At 39.9% G+C, this 25,851-nt stretch overlaps 1 long non-coding RNA gene and 2 pseudogenes across 1 annotated transcript in view; 2 read left to right on the top strand and 1 right to left on the bottom strand.

Annotated features, from left to right (window-relative positions):
- The window catches only part of LOC131274957 (uncharacterized), a 649,760-nt gene that overhangs the window by 112,456 nt on the left and 511,453 nt on the right, over positions 1 to 25,851 (bottom strand). The gene's annotated exons all lie outside the window — the stretch shown is intronic.
- LOC139437191 (guanine nucleotide-binding protein subunit beta-4 pseudogene) lies at positions 11,550 to 12,089 on the top strand (annotated as a pseudogene).
- LOC131274955 (guanine nucleotide-binding protein subunit beta-4 pseudogene) lies at positions 18,801 to 22,929 on the top strand (annotated as a pseudogene).

Below are 25,851 nucleotides of genomic sequence, written 5' to 3'. Positions count from 1 at the left end.
GTTCCCGCTCCCCACCCTCGGCCAGCTCACGCACCACGGCCCGCAGGCCTCGGCAGGAGCAGCGGCGCCGGCCTCGGCCTCTGGAAGCGCGCGGCCCTGTCCTCGTACACGCCTGGCCCCGCGGGCCCTACGCGGCTCCAGCCTCTACCTGGCACGTGGCGCTCGGCTCCCAGCCCCGCACCAGCACCACGCGGCACCACGGGGCGTGCTCGCCGCCCCCCAGCACTGCCCCCGCCCCTGCGCTCCCCGCCAACAGCCGGCTCATCGCAAGATCCCCAGCCCAGGCCAGCCTGCTGCTCTCCTCCACCAGCAGCCACCCCTGCCAGCAATCTCGGGGATTCTGAGCCATCTCGAGGTGCTCGGTACACGCGTGTTCTGGTCCAGAGCGGAGCGGCCCGCGGCCTCCTGCACCCAGGGCTCTGCTGCAGGCGGAGTTCCACTAGCACAGCACCCACACCAGCACACACCAACACACACCAACACTCACCAACACACCAGCACACGCTAGCACACACCAACACACACACCAGCACACACTAGCACACTAGCACACTCACCAGCACACACCAGCACCCATACCAACACACACCAGCACACACCAGCACCCACCAACACCCACCAGCACCCACCAGCACACACTAGCACACTCACCAGCACACACTAGCACACACCAGCACACTCACCAGAACACATTCGCCCCTTTCCCCGCTGGGCTTCCCCAAGGCCGCCTGCTCGCCCGCGCATCCCGCCTTTGACAAGGGCGCTCCCAAGCTCTTCAGCCCCTACTTCCCACATTCCAACTTCCTACCTCCCGCCTTCCCAGGGAGCGCCCCCTGCTCCCACACCCAGGACCCTTCGGGTCCCTGCAGGGCGCGTTCCAGCCCAGGATGCCAAACCCAATCGAGATGACGGGCGGCCCAGTGCCCTTCACCTTCTTCTGCAGAAAAGTTCCTGGAGTGCCAGACCCTATCCGAGGGCAGCCGGGAAAGCAGGGAAGTGGTGCGCGGTCCCCGTGCTCAGCTTGGCAGCTCCACCCCTCCAGCAGGTCAGGTAGTTGCAGCTGGACCCCCACCCGCTGGAGGGGCGCACGAAGCTGGACCCGTTCAGCCGGCCCCTCCCCCTCCCCCCTCCCCGCCCCGGGCGTGTCTGCTGGATTCCGCAGCCCCCGGGATCTCACCTGGTCGCTCTTTTCCAGCACAGTCCCGCCCGTCCTGTCACCCACCCGTTCCCACCCTCAGCCCATCACAGCCCCTTCCTGCTCACCGGCCACCTGGCACCTCTGAGGGCCCCGGGAACCTGGGGGGCAGCCCTTCGAGGCCTGGGCAGCGACGCGCTCCTGCCGGGGCGCAGCGTCCTCACCCACCAGGAGGCGGCCTCGCTGCACGGCCTGTCCAGCCCCCCACCGCCCCCTACGAGCCCCGCGAGCGCGCCACCGCGACCCCGAGGGGCTCGACCGCAGCCCCGAGCGCAGCGGGAGGCGCGAGGCGAAGAGCTGGAGCGCGCCCCGCGCACGGCGCTCAGCCCTTCCCGCGCCGCGGCCCCGGGACTGCCGTGCGCGACCCCTCCCCGTGCTGCCGCGAGCCGCGCTCCGCCCGCCGGGGGCGCCGGGTGAGCCCCCATTCCTCCCCGGCTCGGGACTGCCTCCTCCAGCCCGCGGCCCGCGGGGCTCCGCGGCACGCAAGCCCGCGAGGTGGAGACGCGGTAGTCCCGGGACCCCTGGCGCGGGTTCAAAGCCTGGTACAGACCCTCTGACTGGTGCCCCGCTGTGAGTTTTTGTCACGTAAGTTCGCCGAAGCTCAGCAAACTTCCTCAGTCCTGAGGGCGTTTCCCAGCGAGTGCCGGGAATTGGACAGACCGCGTTTCTGGAGGCGATTTCTTGTTTTCTGAGCCCAAGGAGAAGTGGTTGGGGAAAAAATATTGTAATAAATACTGTAGGAGTTTAAATAAAAGTCAAATAATTGGAAAATGAAGAGAACACAGTTTCTTTAAAAATTTTTGAATAGCAGAAAAAATTAAATCTGCAATTCCAGATAATATAGAGGAATTTTTAAATGGAAATTTTTATCAAACTATCTGACTAAAATGGGATGTCAGAAAAGTTGGAATCATTGTCCGTTCTTAGGTTTATACATTATCTTTATTAATTTTTTAAACGAGCATAGAAATTAACTGAATAATTTCTTTCTAAAGACTATAATAAATTTGTAGAAATCAGAAGAAATGAAATATTTTAAAAATTATACTGAAATTAAACAAAGAAATATTAATTACTGAATTTTGTTGACACTTCACGGAATGGTAGGATTTTCAAATGTTTAACAGGTAGACACAAAAGAGAGATTACTGCATGCTAATATTAACCACATGTATTTACAAAAAGTTCAGGGGTTAAAGTTTTTGCACTTATGTACCATGAAAACATTCGTTTCACAATTTTAAATAAGAAAGATTTTGCCAAATATTTTAGGGATGAGTGGAAATCAAAAGTTGCAAATGCCAAAAGAAAAAGTTTTATGTAAATATGTAATATATGATGTGGGCTATGGGTGGGAGGCTCTTTGTCTCTTCAGAGATAACCTAAGCTCTCTGACTTGTGGGTGTGGAACGGTAAGAGACTGCAGCCCTGCCCTTGCTAACAATGGCAAGGACTCCAGTCCCAGGAAACAGTTTAACAATGCAAGGTCTATAAACTTTAAGTATTTAGGGGAAATGCAAACTAAATATGCTAAAAGCTTACCTAGAATGTCTGAAGTCCATGCTAAAAGCTTACCTAAGATGTGGAAGATATATATGCTAATTGAAGCCTATTGAAAACTGAAACAAAGGGACCATTTGCTCTCTGTATAAAAGGGATTCAAAAATCTTGTTCCGGGCTCGGGATTGAAACAGAAAGCTCCCGAGTCCGGCCGGCCGTCAATAAACCATTTTTCCTTCTCAAAATCATTCCCGAGTCCTGGCCTCTCTATACACAAATAATTGAACTTCTCTCAAATATTACAACATTTATACATACACATATATGACTAGTCTAGAAGCCCATGAATAAAACTTGCAGAAATGGTTGGTATATGTCTATGTTCTTTAAAATTTTTCAATATTTTCCAAATTTTCTTCAATGTTCACACATACTATTTTCTATAACTTAATTCTATCACAATATTTTACTTTGTTCCAAAAGGCAAATATGAAAATTCTGTTCTTTCTTTTAATCCACTTGTTTTATGAATAAGATAAGCCAAAAGTATTTATAAAAGATCAGTTAATATTATTATTAAAAAAATCACTGGGTATTCAAAATTTTGCAAGAATGTAATTATTATGATGATAGTGACCAGAATTTAGTAATACTGGGTAAAATTTTTTAATTCAACACCTGATTTATCCTTTATGATATCTCTATGGATTTAAAATTATCCATAGAGTTATTTACAAACTGATTTATTTAGAAAAACTTAAAATTAAAGCACAGGTTTAACTTATTTCTTGGGTCTCAATTACTATGCTAATTTCTAAAAACATATTCTTGGAAATGTTCCAGATTGTGTGTGGTCAAGTAGAAGATGATTCAACAGAAATGTGAACTAATTTAAAAACAGAGATCAAGTAAATAACCAAGTAGGAAAGAATGAAAAGGTGAGCTCAGACATTCAGCATCATTGACATTTCAATTGCCTGGAGCCCCTCTCTCTTCTTTATGACTAATGAGAGCACTTTTCACCTCTTTGTTCCTATATCTTTAAATGAGTGGATTAGCATAAAACACCTAGACCACTTGATCCATTTCCAAGGAGTTGGGCTTTTTTGGTTTTAAATAAAAATCCTGGTGTCTTAAAAAATGGTGTCTACCAGGAGATGGGAGGTAGAAGTATAGAAAGTTTTGTGCTTTCCTGAATTAGAATTACATTTCAGAATAGAAGACAGAATGGACCTGTAGAACACACAGATTGTGAAAATGGAAACCATTGTTTTTGAGCCCATGGGAATGATCATCATGATTTCAATGTCAATAGTATCAGTGCAGACCAGGGCTAAAATTGGGGTTAAGTCACAGAAAACGTGATATATTACATTGCATTTGCAGAAATGCAGACGTTCATGCAAAGAATATTGACCAAAGAGTCTATAAAACCAGTCACACAGGACCCAGTGATGAGGGTGCAACACAGTCTCTTCTACATAAGCACTGGATAGTGAAAAGGATGGCAGATATCTATACAGCTGTCATAGGTCATTGAGGAGAGGAGAAAAAATTCAGTGACAGCCAAGAAAAAAAGACATTTGTGTGAAGCAGCTCATGAATCAAGTAAACTTGTTAGAGGTCAGTAAGGTCTCTTAGGTTTTAGGTGAGATGAATTGAGTAACTGTGATGTGGGCTATGGGTGGAAGGCTCTTTGTCTCTTCAGAGATAACTAAGTTGTTTGACTTGTGGGTGTGGAACGGTGGGGGGGCTGCAGTCCTGCCCTTGGGGACTAGCAGCAGCTCCAGTCCCAGGAAATGTTTAACAATGCGCGGGCTATAAACTTTAAGTATTTAGGGGAAATGCAAAAACCAAATATGCTAAAGGCTTATCTAGAATGTCTGGAGTCCATGCTAAAAGCTTACCTAAGATGTGGAAGATATATGCTAATTGAAGCCTATTGAGAACTGAAACAAAGGGACCATTTGGCCTTTCCTCTCTGTATAAAAGACGTTTGAAAATCTTGTTCAGGGCTCGGGATTCAAACTGAAAGCTCCCGAGTCCGGCCGGCCGTCAATAAACCATTTTTCCTTCTCAAAATCATTCCTGAGTCCTGGCCTCTCTATACTCAAATAATTGAACTTCTCTTAAATTCCACAACAACTGAGGTCAAGGAATGAAGAGGTGATTCAGGAAAAAGTACATGGGAGTGTGAGGTCAAAGACTCGGGCAAATTATCAATATCATGCCTTCATTCCTGGAGAGAGTAATCAGCTACATCAGGAGAAATGACATAAAGAGGACCCTTTCACCCCTGGATACCTTCAGAGTGTTTCAATCCCATAAGGATGAAGTCAGGCACATTTGCGTATTCCTAAATCCCACAGCATTCAACTCTTCTAAAGTGTTGAGAAATCAGAGGTGGTACTAGCATAAATGTCTTCAAAACTGTTTTTGTGTATATGAATGAAGGACTAAAAAAAATAGTTTAGTGAATCTTTAGCAATTGGTTATAAAAAGTATTTCACAAAATATGGTAGAAAAATCTTTGACTGCAATATATGTATATGTGTATGTATATTTGGATAGTATGTAATAGAAACCCACATATATTGCATAATTAGAATGAACTTGACACTATATTTGTTGATATTGTGGAATGGCTTAATTCTGTTCTTTGGTGTTATCTTACAATTTTGTACTTTGACTCCCAGGAAGACTGCAGCATATGAGTACACATAAGCAATCTTACCATCTTCACATAATTTGTCCTCATGGATATCTCAAGCTCTCAGGAGCTGCAAGTTGTACAAGGTTTGCTGTTCTTAGTGATTTATCTAGGAGCATTGATTGGGAATCTTCTAACAATTACTGTCATTGTGATCAACCTACATCTATACTCACAAATGTACACCTTTATTGGCAATTTATCCCTCATAGATCTTTGCTGCATTTCAGTTGTTGTTCCAAAGTTGATTATGAATTCTCTGACAAATGATAAGTCAATTTCTCTCACAGCATGTGCTTGTCAGATTTTCCTGTTTATCTTCTTTGGATCCGTGGAGCTGGCCTTCCTTGTGGTGATGTCATTTGATTGCTATGTAGCCAGTTGCCACCCTCTGCACTATGGGCTCACCATCACCCCACACCTGTGCACACAGGCAGCTGGTGGCTCACAGGCAAGTGGATTGGTCTACTCTGCTATCCACACAGGCAACATGTTCAGGTGTCCTTTCACGGAGTCCAAAGTGATCCATCAATATTTCTGTGATGTGCCTCAAATTTTAAGAATCTCGTGCTCAGATGTTCTGTTTTCTGAGTCTGTCATCTTAGCTTTAAATATAGGTGTGGGTTTAATATGTTTTGCCTTATTGATTATGTCATATATTAATATATTCTCAATGGTGCTTAGCATGAACTCTGTGGAAGCCCGTAATAAAATCTTATCAACCTGTACCCCACAATTGGCAATTCTACTTATATTTACAATTTCTGGAATTATTGCTACCATAGGCCCCATTGCAGAGAAACCTTCTCTTAAAAACCTATTTTCAGCCATGTTCTACACCATGGTGCCCCCACTTGTAAACCCCCTTATCTATACTATAGTCTGTGGAACAGAGAGATGAACACTGCTCTAGGCAGAATGTTCCACAGATATTTTAAATTCCCTAGCAGGGTTTTCCTTAAATAAAAATACTTAAGCACAAAATTGGAATGAACTTTGCTTTATATTTGATATGTTTAAAAATTTGAATCTTTTTCTGTAAAATATCTAAAGTTTTCTTGCCTGTATATATCTTGTTAATATGTTATAGTAAGCTATGTATTTCTGCACCATACTTTTTCTTACTCAGTTCTATATTGGTGTAATTCACATATTCATCTTGAAAAGGCTTTCAATTTTGTCAAAATATTTTGGAAAATTATTATGACAATTAGGTCTAAGTGCAAAGTATAGCATAAGAAAACCGTGCCTTCTATATCAAAACCTAAGTAGATGCCTATGCTTTTTAAGAAATTTCATGGTACTTGATAGTAACTGTTACCCTGTAAGAAAATTTTGATTGTTTGGAGTTAGAGAGGCATTCTTTTTAAATTGATCTCCTTGCATTCACTCATACATGTGCCTGGTTTAAGTAATAAAGTGAATAGTACTAAGAGAAAACTAGGGAATTGAGGATATGGTAAGGATATAGTACTGGGATATACAGTAAGGGCAGAACCCATGAGTAGTTCTTTGCCTCATTCAAATGGGAGACTTTAACAGAGAATATAGATGTCAAGATTTAGGTTTTTTCTTTAGCTCTGTATGAAAAAATGTGCACTGCACTTGTTTCATTCAAGTTTTCTACATAATGAAAAACAGGATTCATTAGTGATAGAATGTAATGAGATACAGCAATAAAGGTTGCAATAAAGATTGCAGAGCTCCAATCTTGCTAATACACACTTTCCAAAAGTAAGATATTGATATAGCCTGTGCATAAATTAAAAATTGTTTCCAAGTGTACCTAGTCCCCAGTTTGGCCAAATAAGTGATATAGGCCCTACAGTCTTTGAATGTTCAGAAAGGATGTGAGACTGAATGTGTACTCAGGGTCGCCTCCAGACGGGATGTGGAAGATAGGCTAATCCAAGCTGGCTTGGATGTGGAGAATATGTAACTCACCTGGAGGAAATAACCTAACTGATGCTAAGATCAAACACTGAAGAACCTAACCAAAGGTCTGTTTGCATACCATCACCGTTAGTCTCCCTAATCCTATATCCTCTGTATAAAAGGGTCTGAAAAAGGCTATTCGGGGTTCGGTTTTTATTAGGACAAGAGTCCGCCGAGCCCAGCCAGTCAAAATAAACCGACTTCCTTCTCGGTACTCTCGTGTCCTTGCCTTCGATACCGCACACACCTGATTTCTCTACAACAATATAAAATTATACCCTGGAGATTTAAAGAGTTTTATTTTTCTGTTTCTTAAAGGAATAGTCAGACTTCATATAGTTTAAGAACTATTTTAAATTTTTAAAAATTTTTTAGTTATTTAAGACCTTTTTATTTATCTATTATACAGCAGAAAATAAACTATAACTTGGGAATATGATTAGATGGAATGTGTTAATTTTAAAGAATTTCCTAGAAATTTCAATAGTACCAATATTGTTCTCTGCTTCATATGTAACCATCCTTCTATCTTTAAATGCCACTTTACCCAGAAACCCTCATCTCAGTAGCCAACAAATAGAAATATTTGTTTCTTATTCATAATATATGTCCTGTGTGTTTTGCCTGTATTAATCATTAATTTTTTTTTTTTGGTTTTTTACTCTTTCCAAATCATTAACTTTATTACAGTGTCCTTTAAGTGGTTTTTATTATCAGATGTTTTAATACTCCCTATAAGAGGCTGGTGCTCCAGTATCTCTTTGATATAAAGCTTGAAGATGTAACAAGCTGAGACAAAATAAAAGACAAAGGAAGGGAAGAATGTGAATGTAGGAGAATGATTATTTTTACCATAAACTGTTTGTTTTTCCATTCCTGGGTAGAAGCTGTACAATCAGCTTTGGTTCCAGAGTAAAGAGTTGGAGTTGTAGCTAACATGCAATGGGTATTGATCATGACTTAGAACTAATTCTACACTGTGCATTGAGTATTCACTCAAGTATAACAAAGCCTAAGTATATTGTTACAACATCACACAATTTTCTAAACTTGTATCAATTTTATCAGCAATGATTGAGAGTTTTCTTTGCTCAAATTATGAAAAATGCCTTACATTGTCAGATATTTGACATTTTTCTCTTGTGCTAAACATGTACATACACAGGCACACACTCATAAATACCTAATGTTGATTTTAAATTATAATAAACTTCTATGGTATTATTGAAATCCTCCTCTGTGTAATTCCTATTTACATGATGTGTGATAGATAAATTCACTTGTTACTTATAATTTTGTACTCATCAATATCCTTTGAGGAAAAGAAATTCTCAACTCTAATATAACAAATTTAATCACTATTTTTGTTATGGCTTGTGTTTTATTTCTTGTTTAAAAACTCTTTACCAAGTTTCTTAGTCTCTGAAATAATTGCAGTTTTGACTACATATTTTGTCCTTTATCTTAATTTATATCTTTTTAATGGTTAGATGTATGAGTCCTATTTCAGTTTTTCCAGTGGGATTATCCAACTTACAAGCAACACTAATTGAAAAGTATTTATTGTTATTGTATTCCACACATTATCCCTGTCATTTATTAAGTGCTTGTATAAGAGTTGGTCTGTAGTTGGCCCTTTATTGTTACAATGGTATCTCATTTTATTTCTGAACTCAGATCACATAAATTCAAATGAATTTAACAAGAAATTTATTTGGGAAAGATTTAAAATTAAAAACTATATTTTAATTATGACGTGAAATGTTTCAAGAAAAGCTCATGGAAATGGTTGAGTTTACAATGTGTAATTTTTTTAAAGATTGATTGATTGATTGATTGATTGATTTCTCTCCTCTCCCCTCCCTGGTTATCTGTTCTGTGTCTATTTGCTGCGTCTTCTTCTTTGTCCACTTCTGTTGTTGTCAGTGGCATGGGAATCTGTGTTTCTTTTTTTGTTGCATCATCTTGTTGTGTCAGCTCTCCATGTGTGCAGCACCATTCTTGGGCATGCTGCACTTTCTTTCACGCTGAGTGGTTCTCCTTATGGGGTGCAGTGCTTGTGCGTGGAGCTCCCCTACATGGGGGACAACCCTGCATGGCATGGCACCCCTTGTGCGCATCAGCACTGCGCATGGGCCAGCTCCACATGGGTCAAGGAGGCCCGGGGTTTTGAACTGCAGCCCTCTCATGTGGTAGATGGACGCCCTAACCACTGGGTCAAGTCTGCTTCCCACAACGTACTTTTATAATGTATACTTTTCTTTGAAAAATGAGAGACAATGCCTGGGGGAAATAATCTTGTCAGACTGGTATGTATACATTAGACTTATGATAGTACTAATTTATTGGATAGGATTAACAGTTTAGGGTGATAGAAGACCAAGTGAAATACTTTTCTTGGACTATGAGTGTCCACAGAAGAGTTTAATCAAAGTGATAGGTGTTTTGTATGATTTATTTCCCCACAGTGAAAAATGTGCAATTTTGAGGGTGTCAAGACCTAAGAGAGAGCTGATCTGAGAGACTTCTGAGCTGAGTGGAATAGGAACTGACCTGAGATGCCAGTTATCAAATGTTACAGATTACAAAATCAAATACAACATGGAAGTAAACAGTGAACACTTTAATCACTTACTGTGATAAAATAAGAGCAAAAAGCAAAAAAAGATTGCTTTCTCCATTACTCCATGGATTGGTACCACCAGGAGAGTGTCTATTGGATGAGCACTGCCATGAGTATCTCTCATTGTTGAGGGTTCCCCCAAAGAAAAGGCTCTGAAGTTTTATGGACCCAGAAATCCTGGACAGTGTTAGAGTGAAAGGGGAGAAGAATGATGCCTCATAGTGGAAGAGTGCGTAGTGTACTGAGGAGTAGAAAAAGTGAAGTCCTCAAGGTCTTCTCCTCTTTTCTCCCAGATATTGAGGTCTCAGCTGTGGTACCCAATTTGGAAGGCTTTGATTTTGAACCCCTAAGAGAGAGGCATAAATACACAAGCACATGACGAGGCAAAGGGGCCTGAGTCCTGACTGTAACCCCTTTCAGAGCACAGACTTGGCTGTGTGCCAGGTCTGTATGGGAGGGAATATGTCCCTCTATGTGGCCTGCCAGTAAAGCCTTGGTAGTTGCCTCTGGTCAGAATTGAAAAACAAGACACAGGTTCTTTATCAGGTCTAAGACTCCTCAACTCCATGTCTTGTTATTTTAGGACCTGAGTGAGAAACATAGACAACAAAAACATTGATCCAAATGGGTTGTTCTTTGAGGTGTTGTGTAAATAAACAGGTATTTAGCCTGAGGCAACAGCAAACCAAACCATGACCAAAATAACTCTAAGCGCATTTATCAGGTCTACCAGGAGGACTAAATGAAGACAAGATCTTCAAACATAGCCAGGCTAGGTAAAGATGTCATAATATATTGGTTCTGATTTAGAGAGCCAGGAACCTTCTTTCTGAAGTTCTCATATGAACTGACATGGAACACTAATTTATGGACAGGACAACTCTGACCTGTGAGTAGAAGTTTACCTGAGTGCCTTCCAGGGCTGAGACAGTGTCATGGTGGAGTACACCTATAAGAAGTGCAATCTCAGAGGACACACTTGATTCCCTAGAAACAGATTTTACAGTATTATGGCACCTCAGTAAGAACCTATGTTAATGAAGTATTTAAGCTTTTTAGACTTCCAGTATGACTTCCCATTGCCCAGAATTCTGCATTAGGGTTCCTAGTATAGGGCCAATCATTTAGTTTAGTCCTTGGTTTAGAATGACCACCTAAGGTATTCTGGAGAACTTCTACTTGGATATTGCAGGAGCTGAGGACAAATCCTTGGTTTCATAGTGAGTTCTATCAGGTGTGGTAGTAGATCAGCAGTTAATTATACACAAAACACACAAAGCAACTCATAAAGGCAGCATGTGTTCCCACATCCTATGCACCTCCCCAGGTGCTGGCTTGTTGTTGTTGTTCTTATTAATGTGTCCCATTTAGTAATCAAAACTTATATAAGAGTTTACTATCTGGCTGCACAGTCTCAGTGTGTCTCAGCTGTGCTTTTATTGGCCATGTGCTGCTTTCAGCATATTAGTTCTGCTTGTATGGGGATAGTGAGCCCAAGCAGACCCAGTCAGAACCTGGTAGATGCAGGTTAGAACTCTCTTCAGTTCTTTTCACTTGTTAGTTCCTCAAGTAAACAAATTGAAAAAATGAATGAACTTGAACAGTTGAGGCAGAAGGCAGAACCACTGTGAAATCAGATCCAGGAGGATAGGAAAGCATGTAATGATACAACACTTATTCATAGCACATCAAATATGGGCTCTGTGGCTCAATACAAATGTGATTACAACATACACTTAGGGATCACCTAGCTAAAATTTATGCTATGCATTGGGGATGTGATTGAGTTAGTGATGTTTAAGAAGGAAAATTAATTATTTGGGGTACATGCGCAAAAAATAAGATGCATACTATTCCATTGAGATCATTCTGGGTGATGATCTATATTTATGCACCTTCTGGTAATTATGTTGTTTGTGGAGAATTGGGCAATGTCTACTGTTATTACAACTTAAAAACCAGAGAAGGAAGTGTGAGAATGAGCTGAGAGTTCCCAAATCACACAAGCTATTGCCCTGCTGACATTTTTCAATGATAGCCAAATTGCTTCAAGTTCAGATGAGACAACATGTTCTTTAGGGAACATCAAAAAGTTTCCCGCTCTCCGGGTGCAAGATGGCATCTGAGTGAGTGCACTTTAAAATTTCTCCCACAAAGGACCTGCTGAGTAGGGTTGGAATCATGCCGGAGTGGGCAGTTTTGGGAGCTTGCAAGGCAGGAGGTGTTTGGACATCGATTTGGAGAGACCGCAACAAAGGTAGTGCTTGCTAAAATTAGAATTGTGGGTTTCTAGCGCTGAGGTCGGAAGTTGTGGGGAGGTGGGACCCTTCCCTCTAGGGCTGGCAGCCGCAGCATTCACTGAACTGTCAGTAGTGTGGCAGTGTTCCCAAGCCCTGTGTTCCCCAGCAACATGGTGCCCAGGTTCATGACCCCCAAGACCCTGTAGCCCACGTTCCACAGACCCACATACCCTGAGTCTGCAATATCCCAGACTTCCCTCTCCTGAATCCAGCATTTCCTGACATACAGATTACCCTAGCCCTCTGGTTTTGGACTGACTCTGTGAGTGGGAGGGACTTGGTGGGAGGTGCATAGGGGCCAAGTGAGTGTGGGTGCAATTTTCTTGTCACCCCCCCCCCTTTTATTTTGAGCTTGGAGAAGCATACCTGCTGGCTTGGGTAGAGCCTGGGAAGAAAGGAGAGGTGAATCTACTAAGAAAGACAAATATCCCTAAATGTCCTGGGATAGGAAACTTACTCTGGGAGAAGGTGGAGTCAGAAAATCAGCTAGCCCTCCTGTAGCACACCTAAGGGAGAGGGACTGTAGGACGTATTTTCCAAGCTTCTAATAGCATGTTTGGTGTTCCTGGAGGTGTGGGTGCTCTCTCTTTGGAAATTAAGAGTCATTGTTTTCTCTGGTGAATTGGTTCACCAAGGACCCACTTGAATCTCCTACTGGACCCCTCACACAGCTTTCCTGGTGCCCTGAGAGAGAGGGAAGTGAGAAAGGGCAAAACGGGGAAGGTCAGACTCCTCAGCATTTTATTTAACTGCAAAGAGGATACTTTGCTTGAAATATTGTCTGGTCTTTTTTGGTTGTTTGTTTTCTCATTTTTCCTTCCTTTTTATCCCCCCATGGCCCTTTCTCCTTCTCCTTCTCCTTTTCCTCCTCTTCCTCCTCCTCCTCCTCCTCCTTCTTCTTCTTTTCTTTTTCTTGCTCACTTCCCACCCCTTTTCCCCCTCCTTTGTTTTCTTTCATTCTTTACTTCTTTATACTTTTTATATTATATGCTGCAGGGAGCACTTACATTTGCTGTGTTTCCTCGTCTTCAATTTCTTCTTTTCTGTGTTTACTGATTTGGCTACCAATGCTATCCCCGCTCCTCTACTTCTTTCTATCCTCCATCAATTTTTGTTTCTCTTACATTCCACCATGCTTTGTTTGGCTCCCAATATTTCTGACTTTTTATTCCTAATACCTTTCTACACTTTTCCATCGTTTATTCACTCTTTATATTATTGTCCTTTCTTTTCTCTTTCCCTCTCTTCTGACTACACTGGCTTTTTAATTCATACAGTATTCCTCCCTATATTCAGTTTACTGTCTCATTATAGGTACTCCACTTTTCTTACTGTTGTAACTCTACACAGTTTATATGAGTCTAATATCCATTCTCCAGATCTCACATGGTTCTTCTGTTAAAATTTACTATCAATACTACTATTATTCTTTTTCTTGTCTTACTCCTTTTCCTTTCTCTTGCCCTAATATTTTCCTGCAAGTGAACTTAGCCAACAACAAGGAAATAGAATAAGAACAAAGTGACAAAGAGAAGATTTAACATGCACACAAAACAACAACTAATTAAACCCCAAGATTAGAAAAAGAAACTAATCAACTGAATAAACCCACCAAGATAAAATGATGACCAGACAGCAAAAAACAAACAAAAGCACTACAAACCAAATCAATAATCAGGAAAACATGGCCCAATCCAATGAACAAAATAAAAACAAGGAAGAAGAGCAGAATCTCAAACAAGTAATTAAAGCTCCCAAAACATATACTAGGGACCAGGTTAATGAAGTGAAGGAAGACATTAAGAATATGAAGAAACACTTAGAGAGAATACAGAAGAAATTGCAATCATGTACAAAAAGATAATGGATATGATGGGGATGAACAGAACAAACCAAGAAATGAAAAATACACTCTCAGCAAATAACAGCAGATTTGAAGAGGCAAAGGAAAGAATTAATGATATGAAAGAGAGTACATCTGAAATTAAACAGATAGAGAATTAATAGATGAAAAGATAGAAAAAATCCAGCAGGGATTTAGGGACTGGAATGACAATGCAAAATGCACAAACATACACATTATAGGCATCCAGAAGGAGAAGAGAGGGGAAAGGGAACAGAAAGGGTGTTGGGGGAAATAATGGCTGAAAACTTACCAAGCCTATTGAGGGAGATGGATGTACATGTCCAGGAAGCATGACCCACCCCAAATAACATAAATCCCAACAGGCTTACCCCAAGACATATACTTGTCAAATTATCAAATGCTCAAGACAAAGAGAAAATATTAAAAGCAGCAAGAGAAAAGAGGACAATCACATACAAAAGAGGCTCCATATGATTAAGTGCTGATTTCTCATCTGAAACCATGGCAGCAAGAAGGCAGTGGTATGGCATAGTCAAGTGACTAAGAGAAAAAAATTTCTAATAAAGAATACTCTATCCAGCTAAACTAGCATTCAAAAATGTTGGAGAGTTCAAAATATTCATAGATAAACAGAAACTAAGAGAGTATGCCAACAAAAATCCTGCCCTTTAAGAAATACTACAGGGAGTTCTGTAGGAAGGAAGAAAAAAACAGGAGGTACAGAGTGCGAGGAGAGTGTAAAACAACTAAAAAGGAAAAAAGTCAAACAAAACATCACAAATCCAAAAAATATGGCCAATATAAGTAATTCCTTGAAAGTAATAACATGCAATGTCAATGATTTAAACCCACCTGTCAAGAGACTCAGATTGGAAGATTGGATAAGGAAATATGACCCATCTATATGCTGTCTACTGGAAACACATCCTAGACCCAGGGATTCAAGGGAATTGAAATTGAATGGCTGGAAAACAATCTTACAGGCAAATAATAACCAAAAAAGGGCAGGAGTAGTTGAATTAACAACAGACAAAATAGACTTTAAATGCAAAACAATTGTGAGAGACAAAGAGGAAGACTACATATTAGTGAAAGGGATAATCCTTGAAGAAGAAAGAACAATCATAAACATTTATGCTCCCAAGAAGGATGCCTCCAAATATGTGAGGCAAACACTGGAAAAACTAAGTGAAGGAATAAATGCCTCTACAATTATAGTGAGGGCCTTTAATACACCACTATCAACTTTGGACAGAATATCTCAAAAAAAAATCAATAAACAAACAAAGACTTTGAATAATATATTAGAGGAACTGTACCTAATAGACATATACAAAACATTACACCCAAATACAGTAGGATATACATTCTTCTTAAGTACACATGGATCATTCTCCAAGATAGACCACATGCTAAACCACAGAGAAAGTTTCAATGAATTCAGAATGATCAAAATCATACAAAATAATTTCCCTGACCACAGTGGAATGAATCTGGAAATTTGCAAGGGACAGAGAGCTGATTTGGCAACAAGATATGGAAGTTAAATAACACACCCTTAGAAAAACAGTGGGTCAAGGGGGAAATCTCAAAAAAAATTCAATAACTACCTTAAAATGAATGAAAATGATAACACAACATATCAAAACTTATGGTATATGGCAAAAGCAGTACTGTGAGGGAAATTTATAACCATAAATTCATACATCAAAAAAGAAAAAAGCTAAAATTGAAGAACTAACTGCACACTGGGAAGAATTAGTAAAAAAAACAAAAAACTAAACCCAAAGTAAGAAGAAAGAAAGAAAGAACAAAGATCAGAGCAGAACTGAATGAAATCGAAAATAAGAAAATGCTTGAAAAAATAAACAAAACCAAGAGCTCATTTTTTGAGATCAATAAAATTGACAAACCCTTAGTTAGACTAACAATGAAAAAAGAGAGAAGATGCAAATACACAAAATAAGAAGTGAGAAAGGAGATATCACCACTGACCCCAAAGAAATAGAGACTATAAGAGGATACTTTGAAAAATTATATTCCAAAAAGAAGGAGAATTTAGAGGAAATGGACAAATTCCTAGAAATACATAAGCAACCTACATTGACAAAGAAGAAATTGACAATCTCAACAAACCAATCACAAGTAGAGAGATAGGATCCATTATTAAAAACCTCCCAACTAGGAAGAGCCCTGGGCCAGATGGCTTCACAGATTATTTCTACCAAACTTTCTGGAAAGAACTAACACCAATCTAGCTTAAACTTTTCCAGAAAATCAAAACAGAAGGAACATTGACTAACTTATTCTATGATGCCAGCATTACCCTAATACCAAAGCCAAACAAAGACACCACAAGAAAGGAAAATTACAGACCAATCTCTCCTAAGAACCTAGATGCAAAAATCCTCAACAAAATACTTGCTAAACGTATTCAACAACACATTAAATGAATTACACACCATGACCAAGTGGGATTCATTCCTGGTATGCAAGGATGGTTCCACATAAGAAAATCAATTAATGTAATACACCACATAAACAGATTGAAGGAAAAAATCATATCAAATCTATAGATGTGGAAAAATCATTTGACAAAATACAGCACCCTTTCTTAATAAAAACCCTGCAAAAGATAGGAATAGAAGGAAACTTTCTGAATGTGAACAAGGGTATATATGGAAAACCCACAGCTAAGATCATTTACAATGGTGAAATCCTAAGTCTTTCCCTCTAAGATCAGGAACAAGACAAGGATGCCCACTATCACCCCTTCAATTTAACATTGTGTTAGAAGTAGTTACTTGAGCACTAAGGCAAGAACCAGACACAAAAGTCATCCAGATTGGAAAGGAAGAAGTCAAAATTTCACTGTTTGCAGATAATATGATCCTATACATAGAAAACCCTGAGAAGTCTACAACAAAGCATCTAGAACTTATAAATGAGTTCAGTAAAGTCATAGGTTATAAGATCAATGTGCAAAAATCAGCAGCATTTCTGTACATCAATAACGAGTAATCTCAGGAGGAAATCAAGAAACAAATACCGTTTACAATAGTAAATTAAAAAATCAAATACCTAGGAATAAATTTAACTAAAGATGTAAAAGACTTATACACAGAAACCTACACAACACTGTTTAAGGAAATCAAAGAAGACCTAAATAAATGGAAGAATATTCCCTGTTCATGGATAGGAAGACTAAATATTATTAAGATGTCTATCCTACCAAAACTGATCTACAGATTCAATGCAATCCCAATAAAAATCAACACAGCATTCTTTAATGAACTAGAAAAACTAATTATGAATTTTATTTCAAAAGGAAAGAGGCCCCAAATAGCCAGAGATATATTGAAAAAGAAAAATGAGATTGGAGGAATCACACTACCTGACTTCAAAACATACTACAAAGCTACTGTAGTGAAAATGGCATGGCATTTGCACAAGGATAGGCACACTGACTGATGGAACCAAATTGAAAGTTCTGATATAGATCCTCATATATACTGTCATATGATATTTGACAAGGCCACCAAACCCACTCAACTGGGAGAGAATGACCTCTTCAACAAATTGTGCCTGGACAACTGAATATCCATATGTGAAAGAATGAAAGAAGATTACCAACTCACACCTTATACAAAAATCAACTCAAGATGGATAAAAGATGTAAATATAAGAGCCAAGACCATAAAGACCTTAGAAAGCAATGTAGGGAAACCTCTACAGGACCTTGTAATAGGAAATGTCTTAATGAACTTCACACCGAAGTACAAGCAGCAAAAGCACAAATAGATAATGGGACTTCTTCAAATTAAAGCCTTTTGCAGCTCAAAGAGTGTGTCAAGAAAGTTAAAAAAAGAGCCTACCTAATGGGAGAAAATATTTGGTAACCATATATCTGATAGGAAACATATCCTGCATATATAAAGAACTCCTATATCTTGAAAATAAAAAGACAAACAACCCATTTTAAAAATGGGCAAGACACTTAAACAGACTCTTCTCCAGAGAAGAAATACAAATGGCTAAAAAGCACATGAAAAAATGCTCCAAATCACTAGCTTTTAGGAAAATGAAATCAAAATCATTTTACTCCCATGAGACTGGCAGCTATCAAAAAATCTGAAGACTACAAGTACTGGAGAGGATGAGGAGGAATGGGAACACTCATCCACTGTTGGTGGGAATGCAGAAGGATCCAGCCATTCTGGAGGACAGTTTGGCAGTTTCTCAAAAAACTAGCTATAGATTTGCCGTATGACCCAGCAATTCCACTGCTGGGTATATATCCAGTAGATCTGAAAACAAGGACACAAACAGATACATGCACACCAATGTTCATAGCAGCATTATTCACTATTGCCAAAAGTTGGAACCAACCCAAATGCCCATCAACAGATGAATGGATAAATAAAATGTAGTATATGCATACAATGGAATACTACTCAGCTATAAGAAGGAATATATTACCAACCCATGTGGTAACATGGATGAATTTTGAGAACATCATGTTGAGTGAAGCAAGCCAGGCACTTAAGGACAAATACTACATGATGTCTCTGATGTGAAATAAGTAAACCAAGCTGTCTCACAGAGCTAGAGACTGGATGGTAGGCTTAAAGCAAGTTGGGGGGAGAGGAGGTGTGCAAGCTGACACCTACATGGGTGAAATTTATGATAAGCTGGAGGTAAGTATTTGTACAGGGAAGGGATAAAATGGGGGCATAGAGATACCTTTGGGTGGAACTTTGAGGGCTTGAGGGGGACTAGGTATGGGAGAATGGGTCAGATGGCCCAAGAAATTGGGGGGAGGGTGGGGAACATTTGGGCATAGGAGATTGTCCCGTATGTGTTTGAAAGTATAATAAGGAAGTTTACCTGTTTAAGGGGATTAAGGGTGGATATCTGACACAGGGCAGGTTCTAGGGTGTGTGTGAGTGCTCATTTTGTCATAGTGTGTTATATCATTAGGTGGGGACCCATAAAATGAATATGAAAGTAAACCCACATTCCAGGGAGGATTGATGTTCTCAAACAGAGGGAATTGTGTCTCTTGAGAGAATTGGTGGCTCCCAATGGGTTAGGGCAGTCGAGTATGTCAAGCTCTCAACATTGTTGCACTTATCTGCAAACATGGTCCTTCAAGTAATGAAGATTGATTGTCACTGTGGATGCTGTGGGGAGGGGGAGAGAGGTATTGAATAGATGGAATCAGGGTAACTGTGGGGCAATGGAAGTGTTCCACAGGATCATGCAATGATGGATATAGGACATGTTAAATTACACCAAAAGTGTATAAAAGTCTATAGGCTAAAATGTAAACCATAATGTAAAACATAAGATAACTAAAAATTTAGAAAATTGTATAGTCTAAAATATAAACCATAATATAAACCAAAATGGATCCTTGGTTGAAAGCTATGTTTCAATATCTGTACATCAGTTGCAGCAAATATAATATGAACATGTAAAAATATCATTGCTGGGGAAGGAACAAAGTGTTTGATGTTGGATATGTGGGAGTACCCTATATTATATATGTGAACTACTATGATCTAAAAATTTTTGAAGACAAAACTAATAATTAGGAAAAAAAACAAAAGGATATTGACACTGAGGAAGAAATGAAAGAAATTGCCTCGCCATTGTACATACAGGGCAACATCTATTGCAGTGATAAAGGGAAAATGTCAAAAACAAAGCTTTTTCATTTTTTCATTTTTGATACCCCAATTTATTTTTACTTTATTTAATTTTTCTAAATTAGTATGTATTCTATATCTAACCTTTAAACCCATCACTATATTCCATTTTACTATTAATGGAACCTAGCTATTTATTAGGCTTCAGTTTTGAAGAAGTTTTGGACCACAGAGAGGTTCAACCATGGCAGGGGAGGAACACTGGTGTGAGGTATTACTGATGGGGGCATGTGGTTGGGAGAGAGTTCTCCAGGGCATGTATACAGGGTACATAAAAATGTTTGGATATTTTCATAGTGGTTACAGTTAAAAACAACAACTGAGGAAATGCTGAGTTCCAACCAGGGGAGCTCTATCACATTACCCAATGGAACAGCAACAATCCCCCAAGTGAAATGGCTAAGAGCAGTAAAGAAGGGTGGTCCAACAATGAGCCCTTGATACTAATGACTGCTTGTGAGCCTGTGCATCTGAAATAAGAACTAGGCCTAGAATTTTAGGGTGCCTAAGAGTTACCTCCTGAGAGCCTGAGGTTGCTCAAATGTGGATACTCTCTAAGCCAAACTCAACATGTAAATGCATTGCCTCCCCCCAGTGTGGGACAGGACTTCCAGGGATGAGCCTCCCTGGCACTGAGAGATTACTACCAATCACGAGCTAATGATGTAACTAGAAAAAGGGTCAACTCAGACCCAGCAGAACATCTCAGCCTGCTTGTAAAATCAAGTGTTAAAAACTGCCTTTTTGACCTTGAATAAAAGGGGGAAATCGAAAGGACAAATGAGTTTATATGGCTATGAGTCTCCAAAAAAGAGTCAGGAGGTCATCAGAGGGGTCAGACTTACTCATGTCTCAGCAGGGACCCAGAGACAGCCAAAGATACAACTGCAGGTTCTGGTTATCCTGAAGGCTACAAAGACCCACAAGTTCTGTGGTCATGGCAGATGGCTCTGGAGTTCAGGGCCATGTCAGCTGGCACTCTTTGGAGTTTGGGTTCCTGAGTGTGATGGAGTTGGACTCAGATGTGACCTTTCTACACATGCCTCTTCTGTTACTTTTACTGTACCTGTGGTTGGTGCTGGGGTTGGTGTATACTCAGGAGACATGAATCTCTGGACTATCTGTGACAGCCAGGCCCTGAGGCTGATCAGACTCTCAACTCCAACCCTCTGGTTTATTGAACTTACCCTGGCCAGCTAACAGGGAGGTTTAAAAGTTCAACCACCACATCAGGGAACCAAGAGTGCCTACAACTCCAAGTAGGAGAATTGCATCCATCATCCATGTGGAATCTAAACCTTTTCTTGATATAGAGGTGGAGTGGACATGATCATCCCAGGGTCCACAGGATGGAGGAACAGAGTATGGATTAGAGTGAACTTACTGATATTCTACTGTGGAACTATTGTGATTAGTAATGGGAGAAATTGTAGCATTGATGTGGAGAAAGTGGCCATGGTAGCTGCTGAGGGTAGGGAGAGAGAAGAAGAGATATGATGTGGGGGCATTTTCAGGACTTGGAGTTTTTCTGGGTGGTACTGCAGGGACAGATGCTAGACACTGTATGTCTTGCCATGGCCCATTGGTTGGACTGGGGGAGAGTGTAAACTACAATGTAAACCATTATCCATGTGGTGCAGCAGTGCTCCAAAGTGTATTCACCAAATGCAATGAATGTGACATGATGATGAAAGAGGTTGTTGATGTGGGAGGAGGGGATTAGGGGGTTGGGGACCTCTTATATTTTTTGAATGTAACATTTTAAAAAAATAGAAAAAAAAATTTTCCCTACACATGGCTCTTCCATCCATTCTATTTGAGCTAATAGTTAGTATAATATTTGATAGGTATATGCCCAAAAGACTTAAATATTTGGTCAGTGCATGTGCCAGTTGGGCCCTGAATCTCAGCAGAGTTGCATCACCTACTCTCCAGTTTGGGGACTCACCCAAAACAACTAACAAGGTACTGATGATGGATGATGCCCATCCCAAGGAACAAAGAGTGTCTGAAAATGCAAGCAAGAGAATTCCATCCATCTGCCCCAGGGGATCTAAGCCCCTCCTCAATTAAAGGCAGAGTGGTCATCACCATCCCCCAAATCTTCAAGATTGGGAATGAACAATGGACTATATTAGATTTACATTATTCTACTATAGAGTTATTATTATTCTAGCAATGGAAGAACTCTTATCATTGTAATAAAGACAGTGGCCACCAGAGGTTATGAGGGATGGGACAGGGAAGAATAGGTGTAATATGGGGGTACTTTAGGGACATTGGAATTGTCTTTCATGACATTGCAGTGATGGATATAGGCCAGCATTATATATTTTGTCATAACTTACAAACTTATGCAGTGCAGAGTATAAACTATAATGCAAGCTATAATCCATAGTTAGTGTCAAAGCTTCAACATGTTTTCATCAGTTGTAACAAGTGTGCCACATTAATGAAGGATGTTGCTAATGTGGGAAAGTGTAGGGGGGGAGGGAGTGGAGCATATAGGAATCCCCTATATTTTTTACGTCACATTATGTAATCTAAAGTTTCTTTAAAAGCAACAACAACAACAAACTACCCAGCAGATCACCACACTCACTGTGCATCCTGGAGATGTGATGTGTCTTTCTCAAAGTCCTGACATGAGGACTTTCATTTATGGTGCTTGTCATGCCTCTTCCAAACTGTGGAATATTCTCAATGGAATGTGTAAATAGTCTTTCCCATAACATGTGTTGATATTAGTGCTGTTAGTTTTTTCCCAAATGGATATGCCTTTGCCACTGACTCTGATGATGAAATTTGCAGGTTTTTTTTTTACTTTCACGAAGGCCAAGAGTTATTATTGTCATCTCATGACAATATCATCTGTGGAATCACTCCTGCAGTCTTCTAAAAAACTGGGTGCCTGCTGTTAGCTGGTTATGATGACTTTAATTGTAATGTACAGGACACCCTAAAAGGACATTGTGCACTTGTCCTCCTTGCTGGTCATGACAACTATGTCTGTTGTTTAGGTGGACCTGGTGATGGCATGGCTGTGGCAACAGGTTCTTGGGATATTTTTCTTAGACTCTGGAATTAATAGTGTCATGCATATATTGTTCTCCACTATTATCTACAGAAAAAAGTGCTACAGTCGATAGCTGTGAAAATATATTTCTACATTACATTTGCAGGTGAATATTTTCCTATTAAGATTATTATATACAAAAAGAAGCATTCAAAACTATAAAAAAAGAAGGTTGGAAAAAAAGATAGAGGTGCTGGGTGAGATCTCAAAGACCCAGTGTGTTAATGTGAGTTTGGTTAACTTGCTTGACCTTGATGAAGTCTTATTTGTGCTGAAAGTCTAATTATTTTATTTCAGTAATATGGGATGTATACATAATAGCAGTCTATCATATTTGATTGTGTTTGCATTTTTAAAAGAATTGTATTTAAAATTTTATATACACAGAATATGTCACAATTCTGAGATTCGTAATGGAAGAATAAGGCATAGTGATAGATGAAATTGATACTATGTGTGTGTACTTAGATTTGAAAATAGTTTCCTTGAATTCTGAACTTCCTTTTTAATCCAAAAGAGATCCTGATTGATTAATGTTTAAGAATCCCCATAGGCTTTGGTACCACTAAAGGGAGTCCTTTTGAATGCTATTATTTCCTTGAGCATCATTTGCCATCCGATCAACCGAAATAACAAATGCTCATATTCAGTTATTTGAGCGGACATGATCTGAAGGCCTGAGATATTTCATACTGCAATTTTATTCATGCATAAGAAAATGGCTCTTGGTATTTTTTTTTTAAGATTTATTTATTTATTTCTCTCCCCTTCCCCTCCCCACCCCTGTTGTCTGTTCTCTGTGTCTATTTGCTGCATCTTCTTTGTCCACTTCTGTTGTTGTGAGCAGCACAGGAATCTGTGTTTCTTTTTGTTGCGTCATCTTGTTGTGTCAGCTCTCCGTGTGTACAGCACCATTTCTGGGTAGGCTGCACTTTCTTTCACGCTGGGTGGCTCTCCTTATGGGTGCACTCCTTGCGCATGGGGGTCCCCTACGTGGCATTCCACTCCTTGCGTGCATCAGCACTGCACATGGGCCAGCTCCACACGGTCAAGGAGGCCCAGGGTTTGAACCTTGGACCTCCAATGTGGTAGACTGATGCCCTAACCACTGGGCCAAGTCTGTCGCCAGCTTTTGGTATTTTTAAAGGCTTGTTATAACTTGGAATAGCCCTCTCTGAAAAGTTGAATGTTCTTGCTGTTTTCATATTCTGGGAATGAGTTTGTAGAATGTACTCATATTTCAAAAGTTTGATAAACATTTGGATTGTTCCTGCATCTGAAGAATCTGTCCCAGTATTCTCTATCAATATACATCTGGAAGGAAAAAAGTAGCATGGCATCATTGTTTAGAAATTAGACTTTAATCTAAGCAATCACTGACCCCGATTTGTTATAATTTTTACAGGATGGCTTTATGAAATATATGTTCATGTAATACAAAATCTGAATTGATGTACAAACACATACTTATATACATATCATTCTTTATTCTCATTTAGATCTTTTGTCCAGTATATTTTATGCAAAAGGAACAGAAAACTTTTAATAGGAAAGCATTTCTATATAATTTAACCAGAATGTCAAATCATGTTTAAGAATAGTTCAGCACAGAACCACGAAATTTAAAGATCACTCTATAATAGGTTTTCCTAACTTCTCATTCTTTTCAGTTTAATATTTATCTTAATATCTCATCTATTTCAGTTTTGGTGTGAGGTATTAGATGGAATGGATGCACTTGCAGGACCCCCATGGAGATCTAATTTTCAATAACTATAAAGAAGGGTGTATAATTGAAAGAAGGGGACAAACATCATGCTCAAATATATGTTGCAGATAGGAAGTGGGCTTTCACTGAAATGCTGCACTGTGACCCCTGGCTGATCACTGGAGATGTGTAATCTGGACTGGGGTCAACTTGTCCCCATCCAGCAGTCACTTAAGCTTGTCCTTTAATTGTTCATTAAAATGTGTGATTACCTCTGTGGCTTGAGGGTGATATGGAGCATGTATGGTTAATCAGATGTCCCACAATTGAGCCACCAATTTTAGCTTGGGTCAGAAATCCAGGACCATTATCCTGACATAATATGTTCAGGAATCCCACACAGGAAACAAATGTGATCTTGTAAGACATGGATATGATGGCTCAAGTCAGTAGAACTCAAGGGAATGGCTAAATCAAGGTTGGAGAAAGTGCCAATTGCAGTTAAGATACTCTGGAAGGGAGGAAATGCCCAGTATGATGTCCTATCAGGATGTCTTGACCTGATGGCTTTGAAATCTGTTGCAGGGTATTATTTTTACCCTTAACATATATTGTTAAAGTGGGATAGTTTTGCAAGATGCTCTGGCATCTTTTGATGACAGTGACAATCTGTGCATCCTAGCCCAGGTGGGGATGAGGTCTGAATCCCATGGAAATACCCTCCTATGTTAATAGATGGCATTAGATTAGACATTTCTTTGATCTGGGTCAGAGGACAATCTAGTTTCTACATTTAGCTGAGAACCATGAGCTGTAGTGTGTTTTGTTCCCCCCTTGTCAGCATAGGGGACTTTATGATGAGCATCCCCATGGGTAATGAATAGATTAAGAGTAGAATTTATTTTTATCAACATGTCTTATCCACACAGAAAGGTTTGTTTTACATGCCCATCAGAGACTTGACAGTGGCCTGAATAAATGGGCAGTTATAGACACAGCCCATAAGTCAGTGAAAACATAGCTAAATAGGTTCACAGTCTGTCACATAACCCTTTAAATTTTCCCTAATTGCAACAATTCCCATTAAAGCTTGGAGGTGAAGTAACAGGGGTACACATAGACAGTAAATTAATATCACTAGTACATTAAGTATTATGGCCATACAATGGAGTACATCAATATCAGTAATACATTAAGTATTATGGCCATACGTTGGAGGTTTTCTG

The sequence above is a fragment of the Dasypus novemcinctus genome, chromosome 21 (genome assembly GCF_030445035.2).
Source record: "Dasypus novemcinctus isolate mDasNov1 chromosome 21, mDasNov1.1.hap2, whole genome shotgun sequence".
In the NCBI taxonomy this organism is placed as follows: Eukaryota; Metazoa; Chordata; class Mammalia; order Cingulata; family Dasypodidae; genus Dasypus; species Dasypus novemcinctus.
The sequence above is the reverse complement of the archived record's forward strand: the minus strand, read 5'-3'. Positions and strand labels throughout refer to the sequence as shown.